This window comes from Oreochromis aureus, linkage group 12 (genome assembly GCF_013358895.1).
Source record: "Oreochromis aureus strain Israel breed Guangdong linkage group 12, ZZ_aureus, whole genome shotgun sequence".
Taxonomy (NCBI): Eukaryota; Metazoa; Chordata; class Actinopteri; order Cichliformes; family Cichlidae; genus Oreochromis; species Oreochromis aureus.
In genome coordinates this window covers 31,139,813-31,155,192 of record NC_052953.1, presented here as the reverse complement: position 1 = coordinate 31,155,192, position 15,380 = coordinate 31,139,813, and the positions used below count along the sequence as shown (strand labels likewise).

Below are 15,380 nucleotides of genomic sequence, written 5' to 3'. Positions count from 1 at the left end.
TGCCGTCTCTTTGCATTAGCTTTAAGGCTTTTTCGAAAGAGACGTTATTGATTTTTTGAAGTGTTGAATCAGAGGGCTGCCGCGTTTATCTGTGTGTGCGCCTCTGCGTGATTTGTGTGTGCATGAGAGGGTGCGTGTGCTTCGCGGCTGGTCTAACCTCAGGCAAAAAAATCATAATAAAGAGTTAGCCGTTCTCTCCTCCCTGGCGTTCCTAAAAAAGACTTTGCCTAATAGGTACGGGAAAGAAAAGAAAATAACACGGGAAGATAAACTGTTCCATATGCCGCACCTCTCTGTGTGAGAGAGACAACGTGTGAGCATGCAAAACTGTGCGAGCAAATGCGCACATTTGGCAGCTAACGTGTGAATGTGCTGGCGAAGGTGAGATTGTGAGCAATTGAGAGAAAGCACCTGGCCTTCGGTACTCGACGGACTGTTTGAAGGACCGCTGAAAGCATAAGTAGTGGAGGAAGCATTCACCTTCTTCCCTCAAATAAAAGTAGCAAGTAATAACTAGCAGAATAGATTTCCTTTAAGGTTTATCTTGGTAAACATCGTATGCAAGACTACCAGGATGTGTCTCTGCAATGCGTCTCAACAAGGAAACACAAAATTAAGAAGAGGCTTGATTTCGATAATGTTACTGTTAAAGCCTCGTGTAACGTTCAGATAACAAACTGCCTCTAATTTTCCACTACATCAAACACTTATTTAACAACAACAATAAAAAAAAACAATGTTTTTATCAGGCAGCAACCTCTTCCACTGAAAAGTTGATCAAACCTAAGTGGCAAAAAAACCAGTTCCGCAAACGGCCACAGGAGGTTGGCCATGTTAAAATGGCCATAGTCAGAACATGTGTCACGGTCTAGTCCAAAATAACTATTTGTAGCTTAATTCTGTCTTGATAAAGGCTGAACGGGGTATAACCTATTTATAAGTTACCCTTTTGGATTTTGTTAAAGCTTAAGTTAGACATGACTGATTGATGGCTGTGCTGACAGGGGTAGCTGTAGTTGGTATTTGGGATGCTGGTGAATTTTTGAGCCTCTGAAAAATAAAATGGTCTGTTTTGAGGTGAATAGATCTGAGAAGTCGAGAGGTTCTGGTGGGTGAAAATTTAGTTTTGTATTAGCTCTGAATAGTGTTTTATACAGTCAGGGATTATTAAGAAATTACAGGGTCACAAAGCTTTGATTGTTCCAACTTAACATTTGAAGAGACACAATTTATGTTAATTAGCAAAAGTAAAAGTCATGTTCTTGTAAAGTAGCACCTCACAAAGTTTAGAGTCAGTCACACTAGAATAACAATAAGACAGCAAACTCCTCTTGAGTAGGAAAAATAAATAGTTTCCCAGTGATTGCACTGAATTTTTCTGCGATTGATTGCAAGCAATTGCAGGGACAAAATCAACTGGTTGCCAACTGGTTGTTAAATTGTATAAAGTCAGGCTGCTGAGTTGAATTTAAATCCTGCAGCAGCTACAGCGCGATATCTATGTTTGTCTGTCAGTAGTTAATATGAAAGTCTCTTTAATGTGAATTTCCGTGTATGTAGACAATGACAAATCTGCAGACACAACAGATTTGAGATTTTTGCTAATTTACCACAGTTAACTAGCGTATTATCATAAACAGATAGCATGTAATTGCCCGCCTGACCCCATTTAATCACAGACTGATTGGAGACCGACTCCATCTTATCGCCATTTTACCGTTATCTCTGACACGCTAACGTCAGTTTGAAGACAGTAATTGACTGCGAGTCATCACAGACCTGGCGTCCGCTTTCAAAGCAGCTATTTCAGAGGCAGTAAGATTTCACACAGTCGAGATAATTTTGGCCGGGCGACGGTCTCCAACCACTGTTTTTCTAAACTGTAGCTAATTGTTCAGCTAAACTTATATAGCTTCACATGCTGAACTACTTGATACGTGATATAAATGCCTCAAAACTATCCGTAACATCAGTAGTTGATTAAATATTTCAAGAAAGATTTTATTTTAATTTCTCCAAACACAAGATAAAAGAGTTTATCTCTATGATAATGAATGGATCCTCATAGAGAGATCGTTTAAAAACACACAAAGAGTGGAGACAACAGGGGAGGAAAGAAAATAGGAGACATTACCAAGAAAAAAAAGATGAGTAAGCTTGAAAAAGAGAGTGAGAAGGCAAAAGCCAGACTGGAAATTGATGGTGTAATTGTTGACTGCTGGTCAGCTCTTATCTTGGTTTCTCAGGGCCGCTGTCTGGGCAAGCCGGCTTCCTTCTTGCTTTTCCAATTGCCGTCTCTCTCTAAGAGTTGACCAAACCTGGCAACCTGAACACGTTTCTCTACTTTTTTTTTACCTCTTGCCAACCTTTCCTCTTGTATTCATCCCAGTCGAAATCCCTCTCCTCTTATCTTCTTTCTGTCGTATTATTGAGGCCTCGTCCCACTGAGCATCTTCCTTTCTTTCCATCTCTTTCTTCAAACGAGTCAGGCTTCATGCAGAGAGCAGTGGACTGGAAAAGAGCAGCGGGAGATGGGTGAGAGCGCAACCAGCCTGCGGGTCAGAGGTGAGTCTGCAGCAGGACAGGGGGTGGGCGAGAGGGGCCAGTCCAGAATTGCTTTCTCTTTTTCAAACCCGCTCCTCAACAATGGGGACTATTGTGCCTGCAGCTGCTCATACAGACAGACTCAAAGGAGGATTTAGTGCTAGATTTCAGGTGAGCCCATTAAGGTGCTAACAAGAACCATAGCATGGCCTGAGATAAGCTAAGTGTGGAAAAAGTGAACGAAAGAAGCTCAACAGGAGTCTTAAGAGGAGAAGACTGAAGACTTCATGATCAGCAAACGTTATGAGGACGTGTCCCGGTGTTTAGGCTAACTGCATGTGGAACAGCGTTAGATATCATTGCATTTACTGGTTAAACAGTGAGTTTAGCATATGCATGAATGATTCACTCCCTGCATTGCCTCTTTCTTCAAGGCTCTTGAAATCTTTTAGACGGTACTTGTGAAAGGATACCTCTCTGTTGCAGTATTAGCAGCTGGTATGAAGACTGTACCATTGTCTAATTTCAGTCACAACAGATGAAAAAAAAGATTGGTGATTCATGGACTCGGATCACGGTGGATACGTCACGCTGAGATCCATGAGGCAAAATGTGATTAGTCAGACAGGGGGCAAGTCATCTCACTCCTCTTCATCGCACATTACATTGTTTTCTACAAATCACGCTGACTCCTTACTGAGACGTCTCCAATTAAGGCAAAGATATAAACCACAGATGTGTAGGCATTTGAGCAGTATGGCGCACACACTGCCTTCCATCCTCTTTGCACTGACCAAAAGTTTCCCGTAGTATGTGAAAGAAAGGCTTGGTTGGTAGAAGTCTACCTTGACTTTTCAATAAGCTTGGATAGTTAACTTTGAATTTAGAAGTGCTACACTGGGTAAACACCTGTATTTTCATCTGAGAATGGTAATAAGTAACTAATTTTCCTACAGGCCGAGCTAACCCGAGACAATCACAGGAGAAAATAAAGCAGAATAGCTCTCACCCTCCTTCTAGCTACGAAAGCTAAGCTACTCCCACACACAAGCTCAGTGGAGATCTCAGAGAGCAGTCATGTAGGGGCCCTCCTGCTGCCGATAAGCCTCCACTGGCCCTTCTGTAGAGCCTACCCTGGAGAGAGGCCATTAGCCTGGCTGCAGCTCCTTCCTGGATAAGCTGCAGCTTACCAGCCGGCGAGCCGCAGGGCAACTTTTTTTATTGTCCTTTCAAAACTTTATGCGTGAGTGTGGGGCGATAGCTCGGGAGGGGTTGTGAGTGCTGTAGCCTGCAATCCAGCATGTGTGTGTGTGTGCGTTCAAGTTGTGCCCTCCCAGCACTTCCTGCACTAACGGCCGGTCCCACGGTAGGGAAGGCGAGCTCTATCCGACCAGAACAATGCCAAAAAAAGGCTGTCATAAAAACAAACTACCATGCTCTGGTTAGCACGGGGGAAGAGGAGGGTAGGGGCCTACTTTCCTTTACACACCCCCTACTGCACTGCATCTGGATCATTATTCCCATACACACAGTCTTAGTTATGCAGGGTTTGAGCCAGTACTTTAACTGTTATCTTCTGCTGCTAGCCTGGACACATTTACATAGACTATCCAGGACATAATAATGAATGAAAACAGCAAGAAGCAGCTGAATATGCATACTCCATGCACACACACATAGCAATGCTGCAACTGACAGTAAACAATGGGAACCACCGTATCCACAATGGCTCAGAGCAGGACTGACGTATCACCGAGACCTGAATAACAAAAGAAGGGAACAACTCCAGTGGTCCTCTCTGCACAACACATCGCCCAGTCAACTGAGCCAGAATACATTTGCTGACTTGGAACAAGCAAAATAACAAACGGCTGACTAACGTGCAAGTCGGGGGCCTCAGGAAACATACTAAACAATCTACACGGTGCCCCCGAAACACAGTTGGCTTACGGACAAGGTTTTTGTTTTGGCTGAGCATATTACTATCTCTCCCCCAATCCAGCTTTACAATTTCAGCCTCAGCCAAGCATGGACAGACCCAATAAGCAGCATCAGATAGGATAGATGGGTCCATCTGCTATCTGAAAAGGAAATTACTAAATAAGTATCAAATATAATGGAGATTTCTTACCCTGAGCCGCTCTTCGACTCGGGAGATGAAAAAACCAAATAGGAAACCCAGAAGCAGTGCAAATGGATTGGTATTGATTTATGTAGCTTACTATAATTATAGATGCGAACAGCAATTAAAGAAATATATCAACATGTGGCAAAAAAGTGTTTGCTTTCATGCCAAGAGTTAGCTGAGAAGATCAGAAACAACCACTCCACTCTCATGTCAGAATCACAGATCTTGACTCAGTGGTTATCGCCTTTGCAAACTGCTATAACAACAAAACGTCATAACATTACTTACTTCAGCTGGACTTGCTGTAGTTTTGTCTTAAACAACAAGCGTTGCTGTTTAGAAAATATAGTCTACATTGATCGATAAGCTACAGAACAGGAAAAGGAAGTTCGGCACTCAAACACAAACAAAATGGCTGCCAAGATGGTATCTGTTGTGTCCGGTTTAAAAATTGCTTTAGGGCACTTTAATAGTTATGAAAATGATGATAAATTATTAGCTAAATTATTTATCAAGCTGATTTGTGGTTTCTCACTTTAATCTTCACTGTATATTTTATAGAAAGTAGTAAAAGAATCAAGAAGTCCCTAAACGTAGCTTAGCAGGAAACAGTTAGCCTAGCTTAGTCAGAAGCCTCCAGATCCCATCTTTAGTAGTACAGCTTTCTTTGTTTTGCTCGGAACAAAAAGCCAATACACAAACTATAACAAAGCTATAAAGGTAAAACAAAGCATTGTTTAACTTTTGGACTAAACCAGGCTAATTGTGTTGGTTTCTAGATTTCCATCTAATCTAAGCTACGAGTTCAGTTTAGGATTAGAGGGGTGCACTCTGTGGTTTTTGTTACTTACTCAGGTCAAACATCAACAGCTGTAGGTGTGCTGCTCCACAGCACTTTAGCAAGTGATTCTGTCCACTATCTATGGCTCTATAAAACTGTGTGAAATGGACTGTATATTTCAGATGTTTCTTTATGCAATATAGGTTACACTCTTTACTAATGTACTAAGAAATATACATTCACAGGCCAATTCATTAGGTACACCCATTCAACTGCTTGCTGATACAAATATCTTACCATCCAATCACAACCAGCACGTCATGTGGCTATGGTCCAGGCCACCTGATGAGTTCAAACTTAGCATCAGAATAGGGAAGAACGGTGATTTAAGTGCTTTAAGTATGGCATAGTTGTTGGTGCCAGAGTATTTCAGAAACTGTTGATTGATCTACTGTTTTTTTTTCACACAACCATCTGTAGGGATTACAGAGAATGGTCCAAAAAAAGAGGTCAGAATTTGGTGTAAACACCATGAAAGTGTGGATCCGTCCCGCCTTGTATGAATGATTCAGGCTACTGGTGATGGTGTAATGGTGTGGGGGATATTTTCTTGGCCCACTTTGGGCCCCTTAGTATCAAATACTTTGGAATGTGGTGGAATGGATGATTCGCATCAAGGATGTGCAGCCAACAAATCTGCAGCAACTGTGTGATGCTATCACGTCAATGCAGATCACAATCTCTGAGGAACGTTTCCAGAGCCTTGTTGAATCAATGCTACGAACAGTTACAGCAGTTAAATGGGACTAACTCAATACTAGCAAGGCGTAACTAATAAAGTGTCTGTGATTGTATATCAGCCACGATGAGTTTAAGTCTAAATAGCAAGTGTTCATTCTTCTCTGATCATAGTTATTCTGTGCCCCAGCTATGTTTGTAAATCAGATGCTTTCACATTTATACCGAGTGGCCTGCACTGCTAACCAAAGATGAAAAGGAATTTCAACAGTTGTGATATTTCCAGCTTTTTCAGCAAGCGAATCCTGAGTCTTGACAGGCTGAAGATATGGAGAGGACTGAAGAGATACGGAAAAGAGAGTAGGCAGGAGAGACCAAGCAGGACAAAACCACAGAGGGTGGAAATGAGGCCTGAGAGAATGAGAAGAAGAAGAAAAAGAAAGTGTGAGGGAGGAAGACGAGCATAAATCAAAAAGAGAAAGGACAAAATCGGAGAGGGAAGAAGGGATGAAGAGATGGATGAAGACAGGGAACAGATAACCCCGCTACAGGAGCTCATGGTACCTTTTTATTCACTGTCCCTAAATATTCTAGTGCAACATACACAATAACATATTTGTCTTTATATCTGTGATATAAGTCATTAGGTTTGATTATTCTCAACATTTAATCTCCAAATGTTCTTGTTTTATCAGTAAAGCTGAGGGTAAATTGAATGTGTGCACGCTATATGATTAGAAAAGTAACAAGAGATGAATAAATAATAATCTTCCTCTTCAAATGTGACGTAGCAAAGCAACCTGATTTGAAGACGTTTCCTACGAAAGGCAGGAAAAAGACGTTTCCACAGTGGTGCCATTCTTGGCCATGGCTCGACTATTTCCTGTGACCATCTGAGAAATACAGCTGTTCTCAGGATTGCGGGTGTTGATTAAATGTGTTTGTGTAGCATGTTGCAGCACTGCATCAACAACTGTAGCTTCAAGCTGTCATAAAAAATGTCAGCTGTTCAGTTTTTATCTGTGAACTCCGGCTGTTGTTCCTGTAGCCCCTCATTAAGGAAGCTGGGGGAAAGTGCGCTGATATATAACAACAAGTTTCATCGTTAAAATGGATTTGTGAAACGTTTGGCGACTCTATTGAGCTACAGAAGTAAATTTTGTTTTATTCTTTTCAAATGTGGACCACCTTGTCATCACTTTGTTGCCTATATGATCTTTTAGGTCTGCATCCTATCAAATCTCAGCAAGAAAGTGATCGAACTTGCAGAAATATCTGCTGAATTCAGCCTCACAACTTTCACACTATTCTTTTAAATAATCTTTAAAAGAGAGATGCACACTCCTCTGTTGCTGTCCGCCAAACGTACTATGTTATATATATGCATATGTATTTGTTCTGTATCTCAAGTAAGCAAAAATCAATTTAACCTTCTAACTCCAAGTGTCCTGTTTTACATAAAAACTTGGACCCAGTTATCGTTAGATACAAACACAAATAGCGTAGCTAGCAGGCACCAGATGGCCAATAGTGGTCAGCTGGTAACAAACAAGCAGGTCAGGGCTCTCCTCCACCTCCATTCTGCCCGGCATAAATAATGCAGAGGACTCGAGCCACCAAGAGAAACTCCACCGAACTCCTCTAAAAGCCTCGAGTAGCTATCCAAGCAAGTCCTGAAAAGGCGCGTTTACTTGTGGTGAAAGAAAAACAGAAGGGGCAAACCTTTGTGTCGTAGCAGGGAGCTATGGCTTACTCTCCATCTGTTCATTCATTTGTTTCAGACAACAGTAATTAGATCTGCGTGATGACTGCTCTGCATTCTGACATCTTTAAAATTGCATTGATCAAAGCCATGGGGAGGGAGGAGGGGGGATGGGGGATTTCAGGTCAGGATGAAAAGCTTTGATAAACAAAACTTGTATATTGTAAAAATAATGAAGATCTGGTGCAGACAGCTATACTAGCTGCACATATTTGCCTCCAGGACCAACATTCTGCTCCATATTGGATTTTCCACCAGTCTGACTTTCCTGGAAACACTTTTCTTCCCTTAGGGCTTATTTATTTATTGATTGCCCCAAAGGATGATGGGGGGAGGGGGGTTGGCTGCATCATTCACAGAGGGTGACATGTATTTATTACTCCTTTGCATTCTGTATTCTGAGCGTAGTGAATTTTTGGCAATATTGTTAATTTTTGGACAATAATGTCAGTAAGACTTCATTTAATTTACCTGAATTGATTTGGAGAGATGAAAGGAAGATCTATAACAGCTGCTCCTGGGCATTCAAGGTACTGGCACAACTATTAGAGCCACAAAAAAGGATTACCCTAGTATCCTAGCGTAGTTTTCATTCACAGTAGACTGAATGTGCACTTGTCTGTTCAATTAAAGTCGAGCTATATAAGTGGTAAGGGTTTACACTTTGGCAATGCAAAAATGACCTCATCATGCTACTCGAGTTGAGCCGAAACGAGCGGAGGGGGTGAGCGTAAGTGGGCAAGAGAGATAGAGGATGAGAGCGAGAGAGAGAAAGAAAAAGCTCAAAGGGAAGAGTAAGTTGCAGAACAGAAAAAGCTTCTCCTCTCAGAACAACTGCAATCACAGCCGCAGCCAAACCCCCCCGGATCCGTCCTTGCTGCCTAACGGAAACTTCTCAGCAGGCCTTAAAGCAACTGAGACGGAGGCTGGAGGTTGTGCAGTGGCATGTGTGCCATTCAGCATGAGCACAATTTGTGTTCAGCGTTACAGAAAGAGTGCCGTCTGTAGTACTTGAACAATAAATGACGACCACGTCAGTTTTAAGAAACGTCAGAATTTGCTGAGACAACTAACATCCTTGTGTGTTTTCAGAGTGTCTTTCACATTAAGAAGAAATGCAAATGTGCAAAGTAAAGAAGTCCAAAGTTCTGTCGCATTTTCACACTGCATGCTCAACTGCAAAAACCAATGAGGTGCTTTATGGGATTTGAATATTTAATCTAGTATTTAGTTTAGAAATGGAACAACAAAGCACGTTTTTGCAACACATTCAATTTATTATATAGGCAATTCATTACCTTACTTAAGCTAATTACACTTGAAATTAGTTGTTTTTAATATTACTCGCCATTGTACACACCAAACAATAGTGAAACTATAAAAACTGTAAAAGCCTTTGATTAAAAGTTGTTTTTTACTGCTGCAACCAACACGTTTCAAAAAGCACAACTTTAACCTTGAAGGCAAACAGCCTCCGTTTACCGGTTTGACCTGCCTTTTCACAGTTTCACTAGCGCTTGGAGGAGCTTGCAAGTGTTTGCAGACGAGTTGGCATCTTCGATGCAAACTACTAGCGACTCAGGCAGCCTACTAGCAACTTACTAGCAACCAAAGAGAGTTTTCAGTGAAGCGCTTGCGACCACTTTGCCACTAGCGAGCGCTAGCAACCTCCAGCAACAATTGCAAGACATTACCAACCATTAGCCAAACCACTCGAGCTTCTGACCACCTATCCTACAAAATTCTTCTACAGCAAAGACGACAATAATGCAGTTATATACTGAACAATACAACAGAGCATGTGTCATTAACACCCAATAGAGATTTTCCAATATTAGCAAGGCAATAATTAGCAATGTTACCAAGGCAGCTAGCACTGACATCACCATAGGCGCTGACGATACATCCTCCTACTGGTTTAACATTTTATAGCGGTCCCCTCCCTTCCTCTGCATGTCCAGAATTGATGCCAAAGAATAGCGTTGTTCTTTCAGTTTTTTAGTTGTAATGAGTGCACCAGCTGGGCAGTTGTAGTGCACTTCATCTAGCAGTGCTTATACACTCAAAACAGAGGAAAGGCAGAGTGTAAGAGCAGAAGTAAATAATTTTAGACATACGCATTAGACAACAACAACAACAACAATAAAAAAGTTTAAATGCATAAAATGTGACCGTGTTTAATTAAAGGCGCTCAGTGTTTGTGATTAATGTGCTAATGACATGCTAATGTGCAACACTATGTTAATGTTTGAGTTTCATGTGTGTGACGTTACTCTTAGGAACATGAAGGCACATCTTCCACACACACACACACACACACACACACACACACACACACACACACACACACACACACACACACATTGTCTCATCCAGACAGCATACGGTTTATATCACTTTGAACCTGAACCCTGACACATTTGCCACAGTGTTCCTTTAAACACCTTCTTCTCTAAACATCACCCTTTCCAGCCCCTACTTGCCACACGTTGTTCCCCTCACACACACACACACACACACGACCCATCTGCTTCAGCTCTCTGGACCTTGCATCTGGCCTCCCATGAACCATATCTCTGTTTAACACACACACATACACCAAGGAGCTTTAAAAAAAACACAGAATCAGTGCGATTATGTTTGAGCTGCATTAGAACACAGAGGGCATAGCTCGAGATGTGAACTCTTTTCACCTCAGCAGGAAATACAGACCAGTGTGAAACAGCAGAAACAAAACAAAATCTGTTTCTGCGAGATCCTTTTTTTTAAGCAAAGAAAAGCAGATAGACTAAATCGGTCCTGGGATGAAAGCACGTTTTGAAAAAAAAAGAAAAAAGCCTACTGTGGGAAGCTGGCACATCAACTGTTGCTCTGCAAAAGACACAGAGCCTCCAAGGAAATTATGATGAGCGGATTCAGATCTATACCTTCGTGATACGCCACAGCCGGCGTGAGCACAGGCTCTGTGTGTTCCCATATGCAAAATGAGTTACATAATCAGCAATGATCCCATCATTGTTGCATTTTACTGTGTGTTCAGCTGCTTGTTTGTGGGCTGCAGTACACGTCGCGCTGACGTGATGCATGTGACACTGGGGTGACGATTAAACGCACGCAAACGGGCAGGCACAGAGCAGACAGGAGGCATCTGCCTCTGTCACGACGTGTGGTCTATGACGCAGTGTTGACCCCCATGTGTGGAAACTGCCTGTGATTCGTTATTTATTGCAGTTTTCCGATGGGACATTTAAGAACTTTGGGGCTTATGCTGCAATGCGCCTCTTAAGAAACTTTAACAAGCATTTTTTTCATTTTGTAAACAAAACACTCACATCAGTCAAAGCGAATCAGTTGCAAAACCTTGGAATAGAGGGGACCAGCATGGATGGCATGAAACCCAGACAAGACGGGAACACACACACACACACACACACACACACACACACACACACACACACACACACACACACACAGTAGGAGACTTTCCACATCAGTCAAGCTTTTATGAAAACATCAAATGAAGCTGCGCACATGCCTGTAGAGGCATTGCCATTTACATGTGTGCGCTATCAGCCTGGATGACTGTGTGCCATTTCACTGCATGTGTATGAGGAGCAGCTTTAGGATTGCATGAGGGGGATATAGGAAGGAGGCTGGCTGTCAGGATGTGGAGTCCATTGTCTGTCCGACAATGAAGAGATTGAGTCGGCAGGAGTCCTGTGGCTCTCTCAATAGAGGCATTAACATCTGGGGCGAGAGGGCTACGGTGTGTGTGTGTGTGTGTGTGTGTGTGTGAGAGAGACAGAGCGACAGATTGTGTGTCTTTGTTGCGAACACCCTGGATAAAAGTGGATTTTTAAGTTTGTTTTTTTAAGCCTGGGAATAATGCAGATGTCAGGAGGAATCCTTCAACAACCAAATTGGTTTTGAAAGATCTCTCCTTGTAACCTGCTTCACTGCCAAATAATCTGTGCAATACTGCGCGTGCCTTTAGTGAGGATTATGTGTCTACTTTTCTTTTTTTCCCCTCAAAGTCTGTGAACTTGATTTATACCAAATTAAAAGGTGGGGGAATTGAATTTTGGCAGGCTTATCCACTGCTACATCCCTCTGCACGGCAAATGTCAACTTGCTAACTCTGATTTCTACTCGCTTATTGCTTCCATTAATCTTTGCAAATGACACAGTGACACAAGCGGACGCACAGAGACCTGCAGAAGCCACCCGCCCACCTGTGGTACAGAGAAAGGGAGTCTCCTGAGACAGTTACACAAATATCACAGTCGCAAAACAGATCCTCAAGCATGATATCACTACTAAAAACCTATCTCCTCCGTCCCACATGGCAACAGCCCTTTGCAGGGACCCCCAACCCAACACCCTTCCTTCCTTCTTCTAAACTACCACCTTTTTACACCAACCCTCACTTCCTCACTGTCCAGTGTGGACACACGCCCCTCCCTCCACCTTCCAACCCTCCTCCTCCTAAGTAATTACAATAATCACTCAAGTGAAGCTAATACTTACTTCATTAAGGCAAAGGAAAAAAGACAGAGAGGGAAAAAATCTGGAGAAGAACAAGGAGGAAACCACTCCAAAGTAATATCTCAAACCAGTGGATTACTGTCACCATAAGAGCTTCATTTTTGAGTGTTAACTGAGGGATACAGGCAGCAGTTGAAGGGACTCAGTTCTTTCTTTCTTTCTTTCTTGGCATCTGAAAATTAAAACCTCTTCACAAATCTAAAATCCACACATGTGCACAAGTGCAGAAAACTTTGAAATCTACAAAGCAGTTTCCCTTCGCAGGCAGAAGACAGCGGCCACAGTGAGTGAGGATTACGAGGAGATTCTGTATTGATGTTATTAGAGGCGGAAAAAAGCACTACCAAGCAAAGGAAGGTGCCTAAAAGTTTGTCTTGTCAGGCACCAGACTCCCTCAGAACTTAAGAGCCTGAAATACAGGCAGACACAAAAGAGATCATTCTCACACTACTGCACCAGTACACACCGAGAGGTCAGCTTCACGTTGTGCGTTTTTGCTGCACGGTAGCATTGCCGGGCTGTGATTGTGGAGGTGCAGCGGCAGCACATTACAGTAGATGCACAGAAATACAGTAGAAAGAAGCCCGGAGTTGATTCCCTTCCAACTGCTCCTGACCGCAGTGCGCTGTGTTTACACAGCGCGAAAAGGAGATAAAGTTGCATCGCATTGAGCCCCAAAACTGGCAACCCAAAACACCCCAAATAATCTGTCTAGACAAACGCACTGCACCTTAGATGGTGCTGTTTTTAGGAAGAAAAAAAAATCATAATAAAAACGTGGGCTTCATGGCAACAGTTGGAGATTCGGACGCTCCGGGGTTTGGGATGTTTTCTGCCTCTGCTTGCTTCGTTCGTGTGTTAAAATCCAGCCGCCTCACAGCGCTGGAAGCAGTATTGCCGAGAAATAACGAGCGCACATTTACCTTATTATTACGGTGATGGTGCTGATGATCACGGGCAATGCGTCCTGCGCTTTTCCTCCCCGCTCTCCGTCCTTCTCTGACGACTGGAGCCAGTATCCGTTTCTGCCTCTCTCTCTCTCTCTCTCTCTGCTTTCTCCGTTATCTCACGTTTGTTTTTGAATTTGAGTTATAAATTATTCCACATCCTCATCAATTTCTGATGATCTCTCTCGCAGTTCCTCTCGTGTCCTCTATGGCTTTTTTTCCTCCTAAAAATGTTTGGACTATAAGGCAAATCAAGCCATATGATCCTGTCATTCAGTTTTTCACACAGAAGAACTGGCTCTCCGCGCAACTCCCTCCCTGGGCTTTGTAACACGAAACCAGGGGAAGACGAGGAGGAGGAGGAGAAAATGAGGAGGAGAGGGAAAAAAGCAAAGAAAGAAACGAGAGCGTGGATTGAATCCACTATCTGGGACCAGCTAAAAGGATCTACCCGCCTCCCTGTCTCAGAAGTTTCGGCAGTCCGTACCAAGCAGATATATCAGTGTGGTCGTCGCGCTGCGTCTCTGTGCCACTCTCCAATGGAAATGATGTATATGGGAGTGTGTGTGAGTGGTGCGTGGCGCTGCGGCGTGTGTGCGCCCCCAGCCTACTTCTGCAGTACGCATCACAGCAGGGACCTGAGAGGATTTAAAAAAAAAAAAAAAAAAAAATCCGAGAAGCACACAAACAGGTCTCCGCCCATTAGCCCCTCAGAACAAGGGTCCCGACACAGCAGAGGACCCCCAGGCAGTCATTAGATTTCCTGACCAGTCACTGTAGAACATGCACGTTTCTTTTCTTTCTTTATATAAGTGCGCCCCAACCTGAGGTCAGAGTCCCTTTATACCTCCTACCCCATACATCCAAGACCCAGGACTTGGGTGGTGCTACGCCACTGACCACCAAGCTTAGCATAAGAGGTGGGATCCAAATATGATAGCAGTGATATCAACACTGGTCTTGGAATCGGACTGGTACTAGCGCGATAGGACACTTTGTTCAGTATGTAGCCCACTCTTTTGTGTTAATTATTACTTTCTGGGAATGAAAAAATACATCTCAATCATAAAGAATGAAAAATGTCTGAACCTTTTTGTGTCGACTGTCACATCTACTTTATTTAAAGCGAACAGCTCAAATCAAAACAACCCAAAGTACTTTAGAAACATTCCAGGTCTCAAAAAAATCCCACTTTCAAAACATGAAAAGCTGAAAGGTTTGTTTTGTTGTGTTAACTAAGTATTGTGGAAAGTAAAAATCACAGTTATTTAGTGGTCATTAAATTTTTTTTCAGAATTTGCAAATTGATGATGATTCCTAAATCATGACATCACTGCTGTCCCCCACATAAGCTGCTTTTATAGGTTAAAGTATTGGTGCCGCTGTTGATACTGATGTCGGCATACCGGCCCTGTATTTACATGGTATTGGATCTACACCAAAATTTGCAGTATTGCACAGCACTGATTAACATCTCTTAAGCAGATGTTAATGCGGCATTATAATTAGTATTTTCTTTAATAAAGTTACTAAACTTGTTGTCAGATGAAGTCTGTAACAAATGTTTATTTTTTTGTATTCATTCTCTAATTGTCTCATGAAAATAAAGAAACATTAATCTTAGTTTTCTAAGATTTTGTAGTCTGCATCTCCTCTGCACATTTTAATGATGCGCTTATTGATTGCTCTCAAAACTCAAAATGCTGCTCATCCCGTTATAGTAAATGCTCGGCCTCAGCAGAAGGAGACAGATATATTAAGTATGATATTAAGTGGTGTAAGTGTTGGGTTCTTTTACTAGTAAACACAACATTATTCCCTCCGGTATGAGTCCTTCGTCATTCATGCTTAGCTAGTTTGAAAGCCATTGTCCATCCATCAATCCATTTTCTTTCACTTACCCAGTTTAGGGTCACTGGGGGCTGGAACCTATCC

At 42.5% G+C, this 15,380-nt stretch overlaps 1 protein-coding gene across 1 annotated transcript in view; it reads right to left on the bottom strand.

Annotated features, from left to right (window-relative positions):
- The window catches only part of sema4c (sema domain, immunoglobulin domain (Ig), transmembrane domain (TM) and short cytoplasmic domain, (semaphorin) 4C), a 107,894-nt gene extending 93,882 nt beyond the window's left edge, over positions 1-14,012 (bottom strand). Inside the window, exon 1 of the mRNA XM_031746181.2 lies at positions 13,422-14,012. The gene's annotated coding sequence lies outside the window, so the exon portion shown is untranslated. The remainder of the gene's footprint in view (positions 1-13,421) is intronic.
- Between the last annotated feature and the right edge of the window lie 1,368 nt (positions 14,013-15,380).